Raw genomic sequence first — 21301 nt, forward strand, 5'->3', positions numbered from 1 at the left:
TAGCAAAGTTTGTTTTCTACCCGTGTCTTTATTCGTATGATTCCCGGGGATGGATTAAACAACACATGCATTTTAAAATAACTATTTTTCGAGATTTATACATCTTCAGATGCTAGACTTCTTTCTATATAATAGAATTGGCTACTTAATTGTCTAAAATTAAATTGTCTTGAATCTTAGTTTTTTTGTTAAAAAAGTATTGTTAAATACGTACTCATTTCAAGAAGAGGGTGTGATATGTCGCTAACAACGAAACCAAGGCAGAAATATAGGCAATAGTATAGAATCTAAAAAATAGAATATAGTGCCTGGATATGGGAAACGTATCAATATTTCAGCTTAATTTCGATCGAATAAATAATCAGTTTTTCTTAACTGATACAATGCCCACTACTAATAGAAATAAAGTCATTGCAGCGATATAAAATAATATATTTAAACATAATGCAATAAAAATAAGATTAAATGTGAGATTCTTGCAGCATTTCCTTATTTTCTTTGAGACTACGGCATATCCGTTTTCGTATTTTGGAAAAATAGTCAATTATGAAAGATTTTCTTGAAAAGGTAATGAGTTTCGCGAGTTTTCCTTCCTCTTTTATGCGTAGCTGCCGCCATCTGTGGTGGTTCGCGGCAATCAAAGGAACTGCCGAAAGAGACAGTGAGAGAGAGAGAACAAGGGACCGGGGCTTAAATTACCTTCTTTCTCCCGTCCACCATCCCCTCTGCGTCTTCAAATGAGAATCCACAAATGTAATCCTCGCCGCTCACCTCTTCCTCCGCAACCCAGACGTCAGCAATCCATTTTATTCCACCGTAACGAAGACCAATTATTTCTCCTTTCAGTTGCCCTCGAGTTTGCGCATTTAACGTTAAATGACACCACTCCTATTTGCATTCATTTATTTTCCAAGGAAACTTAATCTTTTCCCTTGAGCTCACTTCACTCCAAGACCTCTCTCCATACCCTTCCCTTCTCCTCCTCGGTCTCCGCACCACTCTTGTGCCTTTCTCCATCGACCTCTCTCCTTCTCTCTCTCCCTTTCACTCTTCTTTAAATTATTTAATTCTTTATTTTCTTCTTTCGCTTGGAGGACTTTTTCTAACCCCCTCATCCCCATTCCGTCGGAATTCGCTTGAAATTACGAGCGTCGAATGCCGAATTCCGGCACGGTTCGTTCAAAATAGAAATAATTTTCTCACTAGGTGCTTCCATCCAGTCCTACCTTTCTTAATTTTAAGCGGCATGCAGACTATTCGCAGAATATTTTTGTATTTCTCAGCGTGTTTTTTTATGGATTCAACTTCTGACGGTAATGAAAAATTGAACAAATTTCCTATTTGACTTCCACTGTTCTTTTATGTTCTCAAGGATCCACGATTTGTTTGAGAAATGAATAATTTTTGTATGGACTTAATGGAGTTCCAGAAGCTGTTAATTATATTTAAAAATGGAATTATTTAAGTGAATGAGGAGTTTCCTTAAGCAAGATATTAATGGTATAAACATTACTAAATATTACTTTCGGTAACGAAGTACAAAGCATTGTACATATTATTATTCACTTTCAAAATTGTAATGCCTTCGGATTTGGGAAGCACAATCGTGGTTATTACGCCTTTCCAGCCTGTTCTCAAAAAAATTTTCCATCCGCTTTTAAACTTCGACATGTTCAAGTCCTCCGTTGCTCACTTGACTTTTCTCGGCAAGGCTTTCCGTTTTCCCACCTTCTTTTTCTCGAGAACATATTTCAGGTCTCCGCCTTGTCTTTTTTGCGGAACTTTTTCAGTCACACGATTCATCCGTTTTACCTTCAACTGTCCCATGCATTGCACTTCAATTGTCTTCAATATTCTTTCCTTTGCATGCATCTCGCAGAAAATGTCCCTTGCGCATTTTTTTATGCCTGGTTTGGACCTTTTCTTGTTCGTACTCACGGAATTTTTCATTGTTGGATTTCTTCCCTTTTTTTTTTGGCAAAAGCCTTTTATAGTAACGGGTCTTCCTACCTCGTACCATTCTTATTTCCTCTGCGTCTTTTTTTTCCTTTATATGTTTGTGGATATCCAGTTTTCCAGAAGACAAATTCTTTCACTTCTTCCAATTTTTGCTTTCACAATTTTATATTCATCGCCTCCCAGTTTTATATTTATTGCCCTCTCTTAGTCAGCAGCATAAAGCCATATTATTTTTATTTGTTCCAAGGGTGGTTTATTTTTATCTCATTACCCAAGTTATTTTGTTGCCCTTCTTTCAGCTCGTTTATGTTCCACTCCTTCCCTTCCCTCCTCTCTTGTCCTCGGTCAATAGGTATAACTATGCCGCCGGGGACTCTAGCGATGTGTTTTTTTTCCTCTGCCTACGTCCAGCATCAATTTTTCTTCGCCTCATTTCCTTTCCGTTCAGAAATGCAAAAACGGGATACAAGGGAGGAAGTGCAGGACTTCGTTCTCATATTTGCTCCGCTACATTTTTCATCTACATACGCATTTGCATACAATGTCAGCGTCAGAAAATAATGATACGCCCCTAAAAAAGTTTTATTGCCCTGCTCGTATGAGGCACAGTCTTCTAGACTAATTTAAAGTTTCCTCGAAGGATGTCGACTTCAATGCGACTTTCGGTACCTATACTTAAATACGCAACTGTTCGATGTAGGGTGTAAGGTTTAGGATATAGGGATGTAGAGCTCGATATGATTAGTGGATTCGAGAATGGATTAGCACTGTCACACTTTATTATTTACTTATTTAAACGATAACGCATGGAATTGCTTGGTGTGAAGGATTGAAAAGGTAAAATGAACAGAAAGGAAAACAAGCGAAGTGCCAGGTATGAAGGGGAAGGAGGGAGGGTTTTTGGGAGAGATCCAAAGGAGGCAGGAAAAATGGGTGGAGAGCATTTTGATTGGCAATAGAATGCTGAAGACTGTAATAGAGATGAAAATGTTAGGCAGCGAGGTAGGAATAGGATAGCCTTGCTGGACGTGATAAAGGGAGGTAGAATGTACGAGGAATTGTTACACAGTTTATTGTAGCGTGGGTGGTCAGGTTGTGTCTTGCTAAACGAACCTAAGGGTGTTCATCCTGGGTCCACCCAAAATCTACCCTGAACGTTGGACAATCGAAAATAAAAATATTGCATTATCTTACAAGATTTCTTCCTATCCTAACAACACGTTTTGTAAAGGTCTCTCCTCACACATGAAACGTATCATTAATAACCACTTTGTTTGGTGTGACAGTGGTGCAAAGTGGTCATGCCAAATCCTAAACATACTCATGCTTATGACTTCATAAATGAGGGAAGGGAACCAAGATGACAAAATATTGCAACCTAATGCAACCACAGTTATACTTTATAGATTTCTGAGGTATAATATGGTAGAAAAATCTGTAGAAATAAGGCATTTTGATTTGCAACAAACGACATGACCAATTTTCTCTAGCAATTAAGGTAATAACTAACTGTTAAAATCCATTGAGTAGCTTTTGGGGCGATTTCCTCTGAGAGTAAATCATTTAAGGCAATCTCTAGACGTTGGCTGATTATTTTTCGAGTTCCTTGACAGATTTTGAATACAAATGGGGAAATGCGGTCGCGGGTTGTCACCCTTTGTCCCCTCTTCCATTTCTTTCTCTACTAATTTTGATTCCATTTAATGAGGAGAAATGAAGCATGTCAAGCGTCTCCCACCAGGAATTCAAGTAGGCAATAATCATAGACGTGAGCATTCTCCAGGTAAGCAGAAAGTTCCCAGTTTAAATGCGAGGAGTTGTCCATAAGGATCTCCTCTTTTCTAAAATTTCTGAGCCTCCAAAAACCGTTTCCTTCAAATCTTGTCCTTCGAGTTGATGGTCATTTAAGTATGGATAATCAATGTAATTTATTGTATATTTAATTATTAGCATCAACTAATCGTTGTATTAGAATCATAAAATGATGCAATAGATTTTGGGAAATGTATTTTTGGACAAGACCACCTTAGGAGCTCCGTTTGTTGATTACCAATCTATACTTTTTACATTCTCTTTTTCTGTCCATTTACTACCATGTGATAAAAACTACACTCCTTTTTATATGAATCTCTGCATTTCCTTCTCTGTATCTTCCTATCTAAATTTGAATTTAAAAATCACATAATTAATATAATGTTAACATGTAAAACCTCCTTGAAAGAAACATTGGTCCACCTTTATCGGAAATTCCAATATAGGCAATACTATTGCGCTAAGGAACACTCAATAGCATTAGCAAAGGATATGAGACAGACAACCACATAGCTAAATTCGCATTATAAGATCCAACACTAATTTAAAATCGGAGGTTGGGTTTGAAATATAGATCTCACCTCGTTCTGAGTCCTGCAGCCTGTGGGCTTGTGAAAGTCATTAATCAACGGCAGATGGGGTTAGTTCCTTTTCCCGAACCACATTTTCATTTTGATGGGGCTGCCTAAAGGCACCATCCAGTATTTAAACCCTGCATTCCTGTGTTTAGTCAATGGCTCTACCCTACTATAGATGAAATCCTATTAAAAACCATTTCATTGTCATTATAAATTCTTATTATTATAATTTTCTCCAATCCTTCTGAATACATAGCATATCAAAATAAATGATACATTCACTTAGAAAATAGTCAGTAAGGAATATATATATATATATATATATATATATATATATATGAAGTTTGTCTGATGATGACGTCTTGAAACACACATCGTACATTTTATTAGAAATAATTATAATAAGGATATCCATTCGGGTGCCTAGGTCTTGGAGCGACAAGGGTTTCTGGGACGAGCTCAATGAGATATGCTTAAAGATTCACCGCGAACGGCCGGCCATGTTAATTAGGTTAATGGTCTTTCCAGCCATTTCGTGGTCAGGAGGCATACGAAATACATAAGGAACATATGTGTGGAAAAATAATTGGTGTGCTGCTCGAAGCCTTAGTGATACCAAGGATAAATATTTGGTGGGCAAGGTGTATGGGTGCGGAAATCCAAGCAGAAAAAAAGTCTCCTTGACAAAGAATAAAATCACGACTTTCAAATTTCCGGTTTGGTACTCGTTATGCTTTATATGTTATTAATAATATTAATATTGTTATTATCGCTTTGGTATCATCACTTTTATTCCTATTATTGGTATTCCACCATTTAAGGTAGGTTTTAGATGGACATAGCCAATACAACGGTACAACGATAATTCCCTTGTCTCTTGATAAAGCAAAACCTTAAATCCGGCGCTACATTGAGCCCTTTTTCGATTCCGCATCCTTATTCTACTTTTAATTACGTACATTGTCTACCCCTTCCTCGATAGCCTAGAGCTCTTCCCCCTATCACAGTCTTCAACGTATCACTAGTAATAAAAATACTCTACATCCACCTTTTCTTCCTACTTTGGATTTCTTTTGAAGATCCCATCCCCTCCCCAATATACCTATCGCTTCTTCGTATGTTTTCTATTATGTCCATTTCATCTTTTCAATCTTTGTCCATAACCAAACTTCATATCAGTTTAATCTATGCTTACCGTTTTGTTTCAACCACAATGCTTCCGCGCCGTACAAAATCACGTTCCATGTCATATGTTTACCGAGCCTTTTCTTAATATCCTTACTCATTCTTACCCCTGTTATCAATTCCCTCCTTGTGAAAGCTTCTTTGTCTCATGAATCTGATGTTACACTTCATTAGGGATATCTTATGATCGGAATCCACATCCATTCCCGGGAAATGTGCGAATTAAGCACGCCTTTCCTAAATCTGTGTCTTACCATGTAACTGATATTTTCCTGGATTCCCAAACATTTCCCATTTGTACCGACAACTATCTTGGGGTTTCAACCAAAAGTTAATTATTATTAAGTCAAGCATCCTGCAGAACTGCGTATTGATTGCTCCCTATTGTCATTCCTTATTCCTAAATTGTAGTTCCCTTCCTCACTACATCTACATCTTTATCTACATAATACCCCTCAAGCCGCCGCAAGAGTGGTGTTAGGACACCACGCGTAAAACAGAACGCAAAGCACATGCTAAGCAAAAAACCAAAGCTTGTCAATTCAAACCCACAAAGAAGAAAATATTCACGAACTACCATACCTTCCTTCGCCTACTGTCGCGATCCAATCCCCCATCACTATCAAACACCCATCACTATCCAGAAACACCCACAATAATTTCTTCTAGTTGACCGTATACCCTGTCCACTTCCTCCTCCCAATGATTGCTCGATGGCATGTTGAACCGAAGAATGACGAAGTCCGTTCATTCACCTCTTACTTTTAATAATGATATGTTATCACTTCACCTACCTTTCTTCCTACCTTTTCGTTAAACCCTATTTCCTCTTTTCACTGGCTCTCTTCCCTTTGCTGTACATTACTTCGGGACTCTCTCTCCATTTAATCCCCCATAGCCTCCCATCTCACCTCAGCCAGGCTTAAAATAGCTATATTTTCTCTATCCGCCTCTCAAATTATATTTTATGATATCCCTGCTATTAACATCGTCCTAAAATCCCAAGTGCGCATTCTAACTGGTTCGATTCTCTTTAGTGTCCTCTGTTCTACTGCTGTCGATTTGGCTTGCCATGGATTTCGTGAGATGATGACAGCGGAAACCTTGCATGACACTTAGCCCAGCGGGCCATAACCGTAGTTGCCTGGGCTCATACTCTGACCTATGTATACCCCAGTAGCATAGGATATTTAATTGAAGTGGTTTACCTTTAGCCTTTTTCAATAGTGTTTTACTTGACATTTCACCCAAATAGCCACCCCTATGAGGTCAGGCGCCTTTGCATCCGCCTCACTTAAGGAACAGACGCTGGGTGACCTACCTAGCATCCGTCTCGCACCCCTCGACCTATTTGGTTGGACTGGGTGAACCTGACGGGAACAATTATATTTGTTCCCGTCAGTACAGGGTTCACCACAACGTACAAGTTCTTCCATCACCTCATGGTTGCTGTGTCAGATATATATATATATATATATATATATATATGTATATATATATATATATATATATATGTATATATATATATATATATATATATATATATATATATATATATATATATATATATATATGTGTATATATATATATGTATATATATATATATATATATATATATATATGTATATATATATATATATATATATATATATATATATATGTATATATATATATATATAAAGTAATCTACCGGTTAAGATAGGTTTTGGATAAACACAACTGCCAGACAAATATTTTGTTACTCCTTACAAATCACAATTCAGCAACATACTCTACATCTAGTCCTTCTTGATCTCTGTGTACTTTCTTCCTCCCTTCATCCCGTCCAACATCCCTATCCTGTTCCTGCCCTTTCCTCGTTTGCCTAACATTCTCCCCTCAATTACAGTCTTCAACATCCCACTGCCGGTCAATTCCCCTTCATCCACTTTTCCTGCCTCCATAGGATTTCTCCCAACAAACCCCTCTCTTCACCCACCATACCAAGTACTTCCTCATTTGTTTTCTTCTCTGTTCATTTCACCTTCTCCATTTTTCTCCACACCCACATTTCAAAAGCCTCCAGTCTACTATATGTCTATCCTTCTGCTTCAATGACCACGTTTCCACGCCGTACATAGCTACGCTCCATATCAAAGTTTTTACGAGTCTTTTCTTAACATCCTTACTCAACGTCCCTGTCATCAACTCCCTCCTCCTTGTGAAAGCCTCTTTGCTTAGCGCAATTCTTCTCCTTACGTCCCTACTACTTTGACCATGTTGGTCCAAAACACTACAGAGATACGTAAACTGTTCTACCTACTCTAGTTTTTGCCCTCCCATTTTAATGTTTGGCTTAGCCTTTTTCCGGTAACTCGCATAACCTTTGTTTCTTTATTTTATATATGTTTAACACTGATCTCACAGTCTTCCGGCCAGGTACCTTCCTCATAGATGCTACGAATCAGTCTTATGTAGTCCCTTCCTAACACATTTTCCTAAACCATTTAGTAGTTCCGCAGGAATGCTGTCTACCACCACGGCCTTTTGATTTCATCTCCCTTAATGCCCTTTTTGTCTCATCGTCGAATATGCCGGCGCTTAAGCTATCTTTATCTACGTCATGTTCTATTTCTATGTTGTACGCCTAAGTTCTTTGCCATACAGCTCTTCTATATTCCCCCCGCCACACGCCCTTACGGTGGCTTGCAGGGTATGAAGTAGATGTATTTATTCCTTTCATATCTCTTGGATATTTTCTGTTTCAACTATTATCCCAACCGCCTTATCTCTTGCTGTCAACATAGATCTTCCCTTCTTACTTCACCATAGACTACCTTACCTACGATAGACCACTCAACTATTATCCTAACCGCCTTATCTCTAGCTGTCAACACAGATCTTCCCTTCTTACTTCACGATAGACCACCCCCCTCTCTTCGGCAATTTGAAAGTGAGAAAAATGCCTCCTCCACCCTTCCGCTAACCCTCGCTTGGGCATGCCCCTTGGAACCATAATATACAAGTGATCCCAAATCCCTAATTAGCAGTTTTTAACCTTTGTGCACAGTGCCTCTTTGTGCATTGATGCCATGCGCCCGGTCAACGACCACTGGGGAAAATCCTCGACCTCACCCGCTTTCTCCACGGCCCTAGGAGTATGGCGCCGCTCCGTGGGACACACCCCCAACGAGAAATCCCCCTCCATCCAGCTACGACGGTCTCTCCGGACTTAGATATTTTCACCTAGTTAGTTTGTATTCCCCACCTCTTTTCCCTCCCCCACACGCATAGTCACCCATGCTGCCTTCCACCTTTCCTCCCTCTTCCCCTCTTTTCCACCACCCTCCCCTTTCTTGCTATTTTGTATGAATACTGGACATGAGTGATTACTGTTACCTGATGATGTTGATGTAGTCACATTGAAACCGGTAGTGTTAAATTTTATTTTGTGGAAAAATGCCAATTTTTAATTAATCATGATATTCCACCATATCACGCCTGAAACTTTTCTTTTCATTGCTTCACTTCATAGCAACTAAACTGTGGTCAGAGTTCTCATCCACTCCCGGGAAGCTATGCATATTGATCACATTGTTCCTAAACCTGTGCCTAACCAGAATATAATCTAACTGCTACCTTTCTGAGTCACCTGGCATTTACCATGTAAAGCTACGTCTATTTTGGTGTCAAAACCAAGTGTTGGTGATGAATAACTCCTGTCTCCTGCTCGAACTCGATTGCTCTTAGATATGTAATATGCGTAGATATTTTGTTAATAATAAACAATGTACATGCAAATGAGCAACACCAAGTAGTTTTTAATTATAAAATCTCTACATAAAACTAAGAAAAAAGTTTTCCCGTATGAGTTAACCTGAAAGAATTCCAGATGACACACAAATTCTAAGGCTCAAATCAACTGGAACACAGGAGTGAATGATTTTGAGTCCCGCCACTTCAGGCGTAGGTTTCCAGTAAAATCTTGTCCTTTAGCCTCGGAAAAATCAACTGAACGGTCAATAGTGATTTATCATTTCCCCAAAAGAACACCTGACAAGGATATGCTGGGAGAGCAAAAAAAATAATTGAAAAGTTAAAATACAAATAAGTATGCTGTTAAAGAATATTTTAATTTTTTTTGGGCAATCCGTTTTTTTTACGAATTACGAATGCGAATTCTTTTACTTAAATATATTACATTAAATACGAACGGTTCCGTAGAAGTACCTGGTGGGGTAACGGCTAAACCCTTCCACTTGGAAACGACGGGAAATCAGGTACCTATGCCCTTTCGATCGTTCGCTGAGATTCCCTCGTCGCTACACTTAAACTCGAAGGACCCTCGTCTCATTTCTATTCCCACCTGCGCCACACACCCGTCGCGAGTAGGACCCTGAATGGATTTCCTACTGCGCCAAGCTCTCCAAAGGACTCTCGTCTCTGCCCCCACCCCCGTGCACTCGCTTAACATTCTATGCTCGCCCTCCTCTTCGCGGAGCTTCCCTCTGTTTTTCTCCGTCCACCCCCGCGAGCCCTCCCTCCACCCTGACCCGACCTCCCCCATACCTTGCCCTAATCCACTGCGGCGTCCGAGGTTTCTCGTGACTCAATAATGCGTTCCCCACTCGCTCGCCCTCCTGACCTCCCCTCACCCTTTGCCCCCACCCAATATCCTCCTTGCCCCCCTCCTTCCGTTCAATCGTCCTCCACACACTTCCCTCCAAACTCCTCCCACCCGTCCCGTTAGGCGCGAATGCAACTGTCCGCGGAGGAGGGGGGGAGGGAGGGAGGGAGAGCCGCCATCACGATACATCGGAAGCGTCGGGATGCGAAGCAAAAGAATTTGTTCGTTTCTTGGAAATATTCCTTATCCGCCCTCAGACGTCACACAAATTGGGATTTGCGTGCCCTGCCAAGGGAGGGGAGGGGTGGTGAGTGAGAGCGAAATCTTATTTTTAAACCAAATACGTTTTGGTACGTCTTCCAAGGGTTTTCTCTCGGAAAGGTCAAAGGAGGTGACTTGTTTCCTCCCTCCACTGTATGTCCGGGTCAATATCGAATATCGCCCGAACCGAGGATGAAGCTAGGCAGTCGAACTTGTCAGTTGGGAGCCACTCGACACACTCCCACACTCTGTACGGACGCCGCACTCGGTCGCAAGGTCGAACACAATGGAGGTATACATATGACACAACGAAAGTCTTGATCCTGACGGTTACCTTTGCACCACGACAGCCGAGGGAAAAATCACAAAGTGCATAGGGGCTGTCCTTCCTCGTTAACGACACTAAGAGAAGGCAAAGATTTAAGTTTCATCCTCAACGAACCCTTATGCTGGAGCACCGTACATCAATACAAATGGAAATTAACAACCTAGCTCAAATGGTATACCCTCCAAGTTAATACAGGAAAGAAATTGTCAATAAAAATGGTGGCCCAAGTGATTCCTTTTGAATACATCAAAGAATTGATGAATACAAATATGGATCAAAAATGGGCAATCCATTCTGCTTTACTATAACTCATTAGATAATGCTATGTACTTCACAGAACGTTTTTCAAACACTCCTACGCTAGTACTGCCGTACTCCCTCTCTTCCTCTTATTCTCCTCCCCCACCCCATTTTCACTTCAATGAACTCTTAAAATTTAATAACAATCGAATAAGTAAACAGTAATAATTAAATACTAATTATGGAATGCTTTTATTACCGTGACGAAATGTGAAGTACCCCAGGACTTTTTGAGTGAGGTCGAGGCAGACGTAACTTAAGACTCCACCAGGCGTGCAGTACTGCTAAAGGACTCTGAACATTTGCTGCAATTTTATTAGCCATGTCATCTCTTTCATTGGGTTGAAAGAGGTCGTAGGGGGAGGAGAAGAGGCGTTAGAGACGGGGAGAGTATTAGCGTTGAGGATTTTGGAAACAAATTTTGGTGAAGTACCCAGCGTGCCATCTAATAGGATGGAAGCGCTTGTTATGTACACGAGTGAAATGGAGCGGCCATTTTAGATCCATTTTTGTTTAAATTAATTCGTCGATAATATGAAAAGGAAGTATTTACACTACTATGCTCATAAAGTTTTTTCCCCACATCTCGCCATTGGAAATCAGCGGCAACTTACCCAAACACCCTTTTCACATAAAATGCTATGTGACCCATCAAGGTGGCCCGGGTGAATCAGCCTTTAAGGCCTTTTGACACGAGACAAGTTTCCAAACAACATTTTTAACGGGAGAACGGTGGTGCCTTTTCACACGAGATAACTCCCATTCCACAATCCAAAGAAAATATCCCATATGGCGAGTCAGTAGGACTTATTTTAACAATTTTTATCTAATTTGCTGTGAAAATATGGATATCCTGGATCTGGAAATTTGAATTCAAATCGTGTGCCTTCCTGCTTATATTTTTACGGTGTTGTCACCCGCTGTCTTCTTTTTTTTTACATTTTGAGCTTCAGGGCACTTTTGTTGTCAACATTCACTCGATTCTGTGTGTTTATCAAATTCAGTTCGTATTGAAAACGGACCCTGCTGTAAGCTCTTTCTCGTACGAATATTACACAATTTCCAAGTCCACTCGTGAGTCATTATTCAAAGCGACTTGTGCGGAAATTTTGCCCGTGTGTGGCATGGTCTTGGATCGCGGCATTGAGTACAAGTATTTCATCTTTTCCATTCGGACGAAGGTTTGATGGTAGGGTAAGGCCGTTTCCTCCGCAATCCCTGGTAGCGAGACACTGCAAGCCATGTTTTCGGGGGGCTGGGGGATCACGTCCCGTAGGTGTATGGGAGCCTGACCCCTTGCAGCTATGCCCTTTGCACGACCCCTACCCTTCCCGAAGCGACCGACCCTTCTACCCACGCGTCGCCATCGTCGAATACCTCCCACGCCAGGGCTTTCAAAGCTTCGGGCCCCCGCACTCCGGGAGTTATTTCCAAAAGGCGGCCAAATGGTCGGATGCGTTGCGTTCGCCCCTTAACCGCTTTCGCAATTCCGATGAAGCGTGCCGTGACTATTTGCGTTTTCGAATCAATATTTCTCCCACGATCTCCCTTCAGTACCCCTCTACAGCTCCTCCCTAACCCCACCACCACCACCCGTCGTCCTAACTTCCCCAACTCCTTCACTTCTCTCCGCCATGGCCTCTCCTCGCCTCTTCGACCACCTTCCTCTCTTTCTCCTCCACTCCTTTTCTCTCTCTTGGAAATTCGCGCACGCTCCCCAACTCGACCCTTTCGCCGGAACACGCACGCACGCGTGTTTCAACGAAAGGGTCGAGGTGTTCAGGTTGGCTTGTTTCGCCTTCCTTCGTCAGGCTGATTTTATTTCGAGCTCTGGATTGAAATCAGCAGTTGTGTTTGCTCAAAAACAAAGGAGATATGCGTATTTGGAGTGAGGTAGAACGTTTCGCCATCCGGCACCCGTTTTCCTATTCAATGCCTGCCTCGATAAACGAGCAAGGTGAAGTCAGAGCAGTAATTTTAAGAGGATTGTGTATGCATTTGAAATCATTTAACTCACCTGAGCTGGAGGAAATATCGAATTGCAATTAATGGATTACTATTCAATTACATATACACATAAGCTTTCCCAGGCTCCGAGTGTGTATAGTCGACAATGAAATATAATAACATCACTTTTCGGATCCTTCCCCACAACCACATTTGAAAAGCTTAACGTATATCTGCGATTTTTTAACGAATCATTTCTTAAAATCCTTACACAGTGTCTCCGTCATCAATTCCCTCCTGGTGAAAGCTTCTTTGCCTAACTTGCTTCTTGCTCGTAATTCCCTTCTCATTTTTGCCATTTTATCCAAAATAGGTAAACCTGCTCCAGTTTCTGAACTTTTATTTGAAAATTTAGCTTAGCTTCTCTCAATCTCGAAAACCGCATCACCCTTTTAAGAAGGACCAATGTATTGATAACATTTTGGTGAATCCTTTTTCACACCAATTGGTATGATTTAAATTCACGTGCGAGATAAAGGCATAAACAAATCGATGAAACATGACCTTATTACCTATATATGTTTTCTCTGAAGCATTGCTGCAGAACGTAATGAATGGATGAATGTGGTGGCAAGTTTCTCCCATGGAATTCGGAGTGGCGCTCAAGGGTTGGCGCCTGGGCTTGCTATATGTTTGTGCGTTTGATTCCCTCTCAGATGCGCCACTCCGCCTTCACTCCCCCTGGTTCCTCGTTGTGGCTCCTATGAGAGGACGCCCATGTGTGCCCCCTGATCCCATCACTCCTTCTCAGCTCCTACTCCCCACACCCCTTCTTGTACGCGCCCTGGAGAAAGTGAGTCGATCCTAAAGTTAGCAGGGGAAGACTTCCTAATCCCCAAGGGGGATTAGGGAGTCTCAACTCCCCCCCTCCCTGCGTATCCCTATCATCCCCAGACCCTATCAGACTTTACACCCTCGCACGGAATAATACCCTTAACCTTTTCCTAACTAGCTCCAATCCACCCCCCGCCGCCATCCCGCATCCTTCACCCCGGCCAACCCCGACCCGTGCTCGATGCCCGGGGGCAGTTTCATGGGTCAAGGGAAAAGATGAAGGGTCGTTACCTTAGTGATCGTGGCAGCATTTCACCCCCCGCGTTGTTCGATCCCCAGACCACCGAATTCGACCAAAATGACCGCGGTGGCCATTAGGGGCGTTTCAACTTGGTGGGTCAATAATGTGCATGCAATTTATTTTTATGGTGTCACCCGTTCAGCTCTTTGACGGAGATTTGCGCCAACTGTCAGCTGCTCACTCGCGCTGATCACATTGTGCAGGCTTTTGGCACGATAAAAAAGGTGCGCAATTCAGCTTCGTGTTGAATCGACACATTCGTTCCCTTTTTTTTCTTTGGGACGTTTCATTTTACTTTGCATACTAAAATAACGCACGTAAAAAGCAGCATTTGATAAGTATATGCAATGAAGCAATTCTTCATGTGAAATGAAAAGGAAACGTTTTGTAATCAATAGCGCCGTATAAGGTGGAACGGCCTGGAAATCACGGCAATAGATATAGAGTGTGTGTCCCAAAAATAAGTAAAATAAATTCAGGAAGGAATTTATCACAGATCAAAATATAAATTACTAAATTCTTCAAAATATCACCATTGTACGTCGACACACCGTTTCTGTCAGTCGCGATACGGTTCCTGGTAGACGTGGATGGGAACCTCGTTCATACATCTCGTCACGGCCCCTTTGACTTTATCTAGCGTTCCAAAATGGTCGCCTTTCAAGCTCCTTTTTATTCTTGGGAACAAAAAGAAGTCCGGTGGTGCCATATCTGTGCTATAGGTCACTTTCACAACGGTGCAAGAGATCCCGCGAGATTGTCAATCGAGCAACCTTCTGATCTTTCGACAGCATCTTGGGGATCATCTGAGCATAGATGATCCCCAAGGTGCTGTTATGGCTAAATCTTTTTCGAATTATGGATGTTTCTCACTTTTGGCGCATTTTCGCCGCACTGTGTTGCTGACGGACATCCAGGGCGTTCCTCTCGTCTACCTCTTCTCTATCCTCCTGGAACAGCATGTGCCAGTGGAAAACCATTCCTTGGGGCATTGTTTTATCTCCCGAATCCATTCCCCAGCTTTACACAACACTTTATGGCGTATCGTTGCTCCATGGAACGTGGCATTGTGAATTCGTGACGCGACCCTCGAACAGGGGTCAATTCTACCTGCGATCCGCCAGCTGTAATGACCCGCAGACAACTGACGCGGGTCGCTTTTTTTTCCTGAGACCTTCACCCTTTCCGCCTCCCACTCCAGCTGTCTACGTCGTCGGAAAAAAATCATTCTACTCGTTTTTGGGGCTGACCACATAAGAAATCATTATTTATTAAACACAGGTTGCATATATTGATACCCTTCACGTAGTTTCTTTTAGAGGGAGGCACTGTCGAAAGATGTCTGCTATAATATTATGAAAGGAAACTTACACTCTCGCAAATTTCATTCCATGCTGCATTATCTTTTTATAAAAGGTTTGTATAAAAAGTTTCGATCACAAGTTCCTCCTGGCATACGCGTGAAGTGTTGAATTCAGAGTCTTTTAAGAGCGCGCATGATCGCACATCGTATTGGCATTGGTAAGATGACAGCACACACCATTGTCACTAAAAATTTGGCGATGCGAAAGATCCGTGCTAAACTCCTCCCGAAGGTCTTGACGGGCGACCAAGAGCAGAGTCGAATGTCTGCTGGTGAAAACCTTCTGCAACGGAATCGCGACGATTCCCCAACCCCCTTACAGTCCCGACTTGGCACCAAATTACTATTTTTAGCTCCAAAACTGAAATCCTCCCTCAAAGGACACCACCATGGGACCCTAAGTGCCGTCAAAGACGCTTGCATTCATACCCTTAGAGACCTTACGGAATCCGCCTACCTTGGAGCCTTTGAGTGGTGGAAAATTCGCTGGAAAAAGTCTGTCGACGCTCAAGGGATGTACGTTGAGGGATATTTAGGAATTGTAGCATCATCTGAAATACATCTATTTTTACGAAACTTTTCTCGATACTTTTTATACAAACCATGTACTTCTGTCGCATTCTATTTTTTAATCTTCGAATTTGTCTTGGCTTGAGAATCTCTTGAACCACATGAACTATCTCGGTCCACCCTTCCTTGCAAGAATTTCACTCTTCCATCATTTATCTGTTCGGTGCGCCCATTCTCTCAACTTGGCTACACTAGTGTGATAATAACCAGTTGAGTGTCGCAACAGCATTGAACGCTATAAGTGGCACATAAAAGGCTGGTAACCTCGGATTTTCTTTCCCTACTTCAAAATTCCTGCGAAAAACTCTGACTACGTGGCAAAATTTCGGGTAAAAAGGAACTTGATATTAGTTTTTACTTTAAAGAATTGATTTCTCGGGTAGAAAATTCGGAACTTACGATGCGTTTCAATATTATTTATCGCTAAGTCATAAAAGGTTTGTCTCTTAACAAATTTATGATGGCTTAACTTGCCTTCGCTGATAAACCTATTGCCACCTAAGCGTTACCTCCCGGAATCTTCCAAGTTTCCAAATAACACGACGAAAAAATAAAGTATTAATGATTCCAAATAAATAAACAGCTCTTACTTCTCACTTCTCTAAGCACATTGATTTATTTTTTACATATTAATCATGGGTTCAGAAATTTCACTGATTTTTCAATCTGTAATTAAGCTTTCAATATTTTTATTTGTTTTTAGTATTTTTATTTCTCCTTCAGCAGTTTAATGAATATATTTTTGTAAAGTTATATTGTAAATCTTGCACAGATCATGTTCTAGGAAGCGCAATTGTAAATTCATCCCAGTCAACAACTTATTACGCCACAGCTCTCTCAACAAAAGGTTTACGTTTCTATCTGGAAACATCATGGTCAAATTATGACGCTACTCACCACCGGCGCTCAAGAGTATTTTGTTACGGTGACCTTTTCTTGGACGGTATGAAGATACGGAATGGAGAGCGAGAGGAAAAGGGAGTCTGATTTTCAGTTTTCATCCCACGAAGACTTAATGGGAAAACGAATGTCATAATAATAAGACGAGTCAGAGTAAAGGATAGCCTCTGCCCAGTTACATTCCCTCATTTGTTGTTCAATGATTTCAGGAAATCTTTCCTAAACAGTAACTGACATAACAGTTCCTCACCTCTATAATTCACGCTCTATCATTCAATTTATTCCTTAGAAATGTGGTAAAGAGGTGATGACTTTGGTACCGTACCTAATTTAACCTCGACACCCCACATCATCTTCCACCTTCCTCCTTAACCTCTCCTGACTCAGTAATCTCTCTCACCAATCCAAATATTATTTTCTTTATTTAGACACCCAGGTATTTTTTCTTATCGATCCCACTACTGTTGTTAAATGATGGATGCTTATAGGTTGTGTAAAATGAAACCGAGATTAATTTTTCCACCCGGCACTTTCAGTCGCATTACTCAATTGCTGGGTTTTGTGAACAGGATACGAACCCCCATCATTATCGTAATAACCGTAAAACGATATTGCTCTGACCCATTCTACTCCCAAGCACATAATCACAGTATTTGGGTCAAGGAGGTCGATTGCTCTCTTGACGTGTTCGGAGGCAAAGAAATGAGCTTAGTGTGTGAACCGTAATACTTTCAAGGGTCAAGTTTTCTTGTTATAACAACCATTTTTACGGTTATATTTTTATCAACCTGGGAGGCATAGGATGCTGAAGATTACGTTAAAAAGGGAGAATGCGCGAAGGGAGAATAAGCGAGGTAGATAGAGGGAGAAAATATATGAATTTTGGATGGAATTAGTGGATATAGAATGTACATAGGGATAAAAAAATTAAGTAATATAATATGTAACGATGGGATAAATAATATTAAACGTATCCGTAGAAATGTATGAAAGATATAATCATTCCAGAATTTTCTTTTCCCTGACGGTTTTCCTTTTAAAGTAATGGGACCATTTAATATCCGAAAGTGATTCACTCCATTATTTTGATTTAGTAGAAGTTTCGTGCCTCTGCTAGGAGAATCAAAGGCACTGTCTCAAATCTCCTCTTACAGTTTCTTAAGATACGCAGGTTTTTAGATACTTTTCTTTCGGAATTGCGGTATTTTTACATTAAGAAGAATGAGAATCGGCGGGGAGAATCGGGTTTTTGCAGTTACCATATTCAAAAGGTCAAAATAAAAACTAAAAACCCACACGTGAACTACATTTTATACATTCTTTGTGGAAGATGCGGTTTATACGGAACAATAAAACAAAACAACTCGTATAATGGATCACAACTCATTTCTATACGTTTTAATGAGAAAAATAAAACGGTGCTTCGCCAAAATTCCTTTTTTTTTGTAAAAATAATACTGCTCAGTAATATTTTTTATCCGGGCCGAATGTCTATCTCAGCCGTAAAAAGGCCAAAGGGTTCACTTCCTTGAGGTTAATTTTGGCCAATATTTAATATATCTGCTTTTATTAAAAAAAGTTAAATATAAAAATCCATGCTGCTCAGGTTATTTTTGGATATCGTGCTCACAAAAAAGAATAACCATACACATGCTTTGCTTTCCCTTATACTACACATAAAAATATTGCATGATACGTAATTTTTTACGGATCGCTAGATATCTCCATTTTCTTCCACATTTTTCGTTGTTTTTTCATGGAAATAATTAGGTGTTTCCTGTTAGAAAACCTCACTCCAACGCATGATGGATTGATAACCAAGTCTGTTTTTGTGTGCGGTTTATTTTTCTTTAATGATAATGTTTATTTTCCAATGAATAAATAATCGTATGTGGAGAAATTTGATTCCAGGACAAATAACCAAAGCAATTTATTTCTCGTGAACAATCATTTGGTAGAGAATACATCCTTAGAGCGCTTCCACGATGACCTTTTTGTGAAACAGAAATCGAAATATGAATGATAAATATTACTGTATCCTCCAAGAATAATACCTCATAAAATTAAATCTAGATAAAATCTACCTTTCTTTTGCCTTTGAATCGCCTGAGTACGAATGAAACTATTAGCGTCCTACCTTGCACTCTTTTCGCTGTTTTGCACCAAAATGTGCCCGGGAAAAACCTTCGTGACTCGGTACCTCCCACAAAAGTCTTAATCTGGATATACCCTACCACTTATCGCTTACTTCCCTAATTGGGCCTTTGCTTTCCTAACTAAGGTTAATTCTTTCTTCTCGTCGTTTCCTCTTTCACATTTCTTTCCGCTTTTCTTCCAATTCTCATCTTCCTCGCGTAGCCTTTTTCAACTTCTCTTCATCTATGTCTTCCTCATGCTCCTGCCCAATCTCTTGCTAATCGCCTTTCATGTAGTCCTCCCCCACTTACCTCTCTCACTCACTTGGAAACTTGACTTTTACAATACATGTTAAGTTAACAATATAATCAATTCCAAATTCCATACACTTCTTTCTCTCTCTTTCTCCTCCCCTATCTTGTTCTCAACGAACTCAATGGGAACGATTTTATTCCTTGAGTTCGATTCATTCCCTCTTCACTAAGTTTACTGCCCTTTTGGACGACGCTCGGTACGCGTTGGTTCCGGCCCTTCCTCTCCCCTTCTCTCTCTCACTCTTTCTCCGTTTCTATCAGTCGCGTTCTCTCATTACGCCGCGGGAGAAATCAAATCGGAACTTTTAGCCTAATATTGTGTTAGGAAGTTACAATAGAAGCAATCCTTAATGGTGGGTATCCTTTTTTCTCCTTGGCAGGGAGGAGTGTGAGAGGTAAGTTCGAGTCACAATGATTCGTTTCAATTACGACAGTAGACAGTCGTGGATGTTGGATAGGAATACTCAAAAGAAGAGAGATGCGTCATTTAAAACGTACTCATGTACTTTCGGCACGAACACGGATTTTTGCGATAATTGTTTGAACAATCATCAGTTGGACTCGGATTTTTGTCGTCGTATTATCAATATTTAATTCGCAACAGGACAAATTTTCAATTGTGGAGTTGAAGAAATCTTTGACCGCGTGTTGTGGAATACGATGTTACTGCGTATTATAAATTAGTTAAGAATGAGTTACCACGGGAGGATATTGAAACACGCACTTAAAAGAGGGCAGGCCTCAGTAGTTTAACATTGTATTTGCTTAGGTGAAGCCAAAATAAAGAAAGACAGGATTGATCATGGTAATCCTTAATATTTAACGTTTTGAAAGTGATTCACTTGATCGAGGATAATATAAACGGCCAAAATTACAAATAAAATACCTATTCACGGAGATGGAATAACCATGCTGTTATTTGTGGGCGAAATAGATGCTCTGGCAGCACTAACTCTAGAAGACGCGACACATTCTGTATTATTCATGAAGGGGATGCATAAGTATAACCTAAAAATAAGCAATTGTAAAAATGCGGAAATTGAATACATTCGAGGCAGGAAAAACATTCCCCAAATAGCATTACGGAATGACTTTGTGAAAAGTGGAAGAGTTTTACCATTTGGGCAGCATAATCACCCGTGATTGAAGTAGCAGCATGAATGCAATAAGTATGCAGAATAGGGTTGATAAAGAAGACAAGACGAAGAAACAACTATTGATGGCAAATAAAGTTAGTCCTGAAATAAATCAGAGAAAGGACATTGGTTACGGTGGAAAAGTGGTGTTGCTGAGGAATTATGAAAATCAATTTGATTGATCGTAGCATATGAAGTACCTCTAAGATTGGAGAAGGGGGAGAATAATAGCAGGAAAGAAGGCCTCGGATGAATTACGTAGGTGGAAATAGAGGATGAATAAATTGAGTAGTTTCAGGCGTGATATGGTGGAATTCGAGCATAATGACGAAAGGATAGTAGAAGAGAATTGCTTATCTAATGGAAAATTGACTTATCTAGTGGAAAATTGCTATGTTCGCTGGTGGAAAATTGCTACGCTGTCGCTGCGTTCTTTATTAGGGGATGGATGTAGTCGGCGCAAGGAAATAGGAAGGAATGAAGAGATTGGCAGGGAACAGAGATATTTGGAGGACTGCCACAAAAAAATCCTCGGATCGATATCCTTTGTTAGTGACGATAAATATAAGGAAACATTTAAATCAATATCATATTTTCTAGTGAACTATATCTGACCCGGATAATTCCGTGGCACATTCGGACCATGCGTAGTAAGAGCGCACTAGCACATACCACATCCAAAGGGTTGGCGGCTTGTGTCGGAACATACGCCCAAAAGTAGGGTGAATAAGGAAGGTGGATATGTGACGGGGTAGGTGTGAGATTTCACTA

Source organism: Hetaerina americana, unplaced genomic scaffold (assembly GCF_022747635.1).
Source record: "Hetaerina americana unplaced genomic scaffold, ioHetAmer1.1.p SCAF_1, whole genome shotgun sequence".
Taxonomy (NCBI): domain Eukaryota; kingdom Metazoa; phylum Arthropoda; class Insecta; order Odonata; family Calopterygidae; genus Hetaerina; species Hetaerina americana.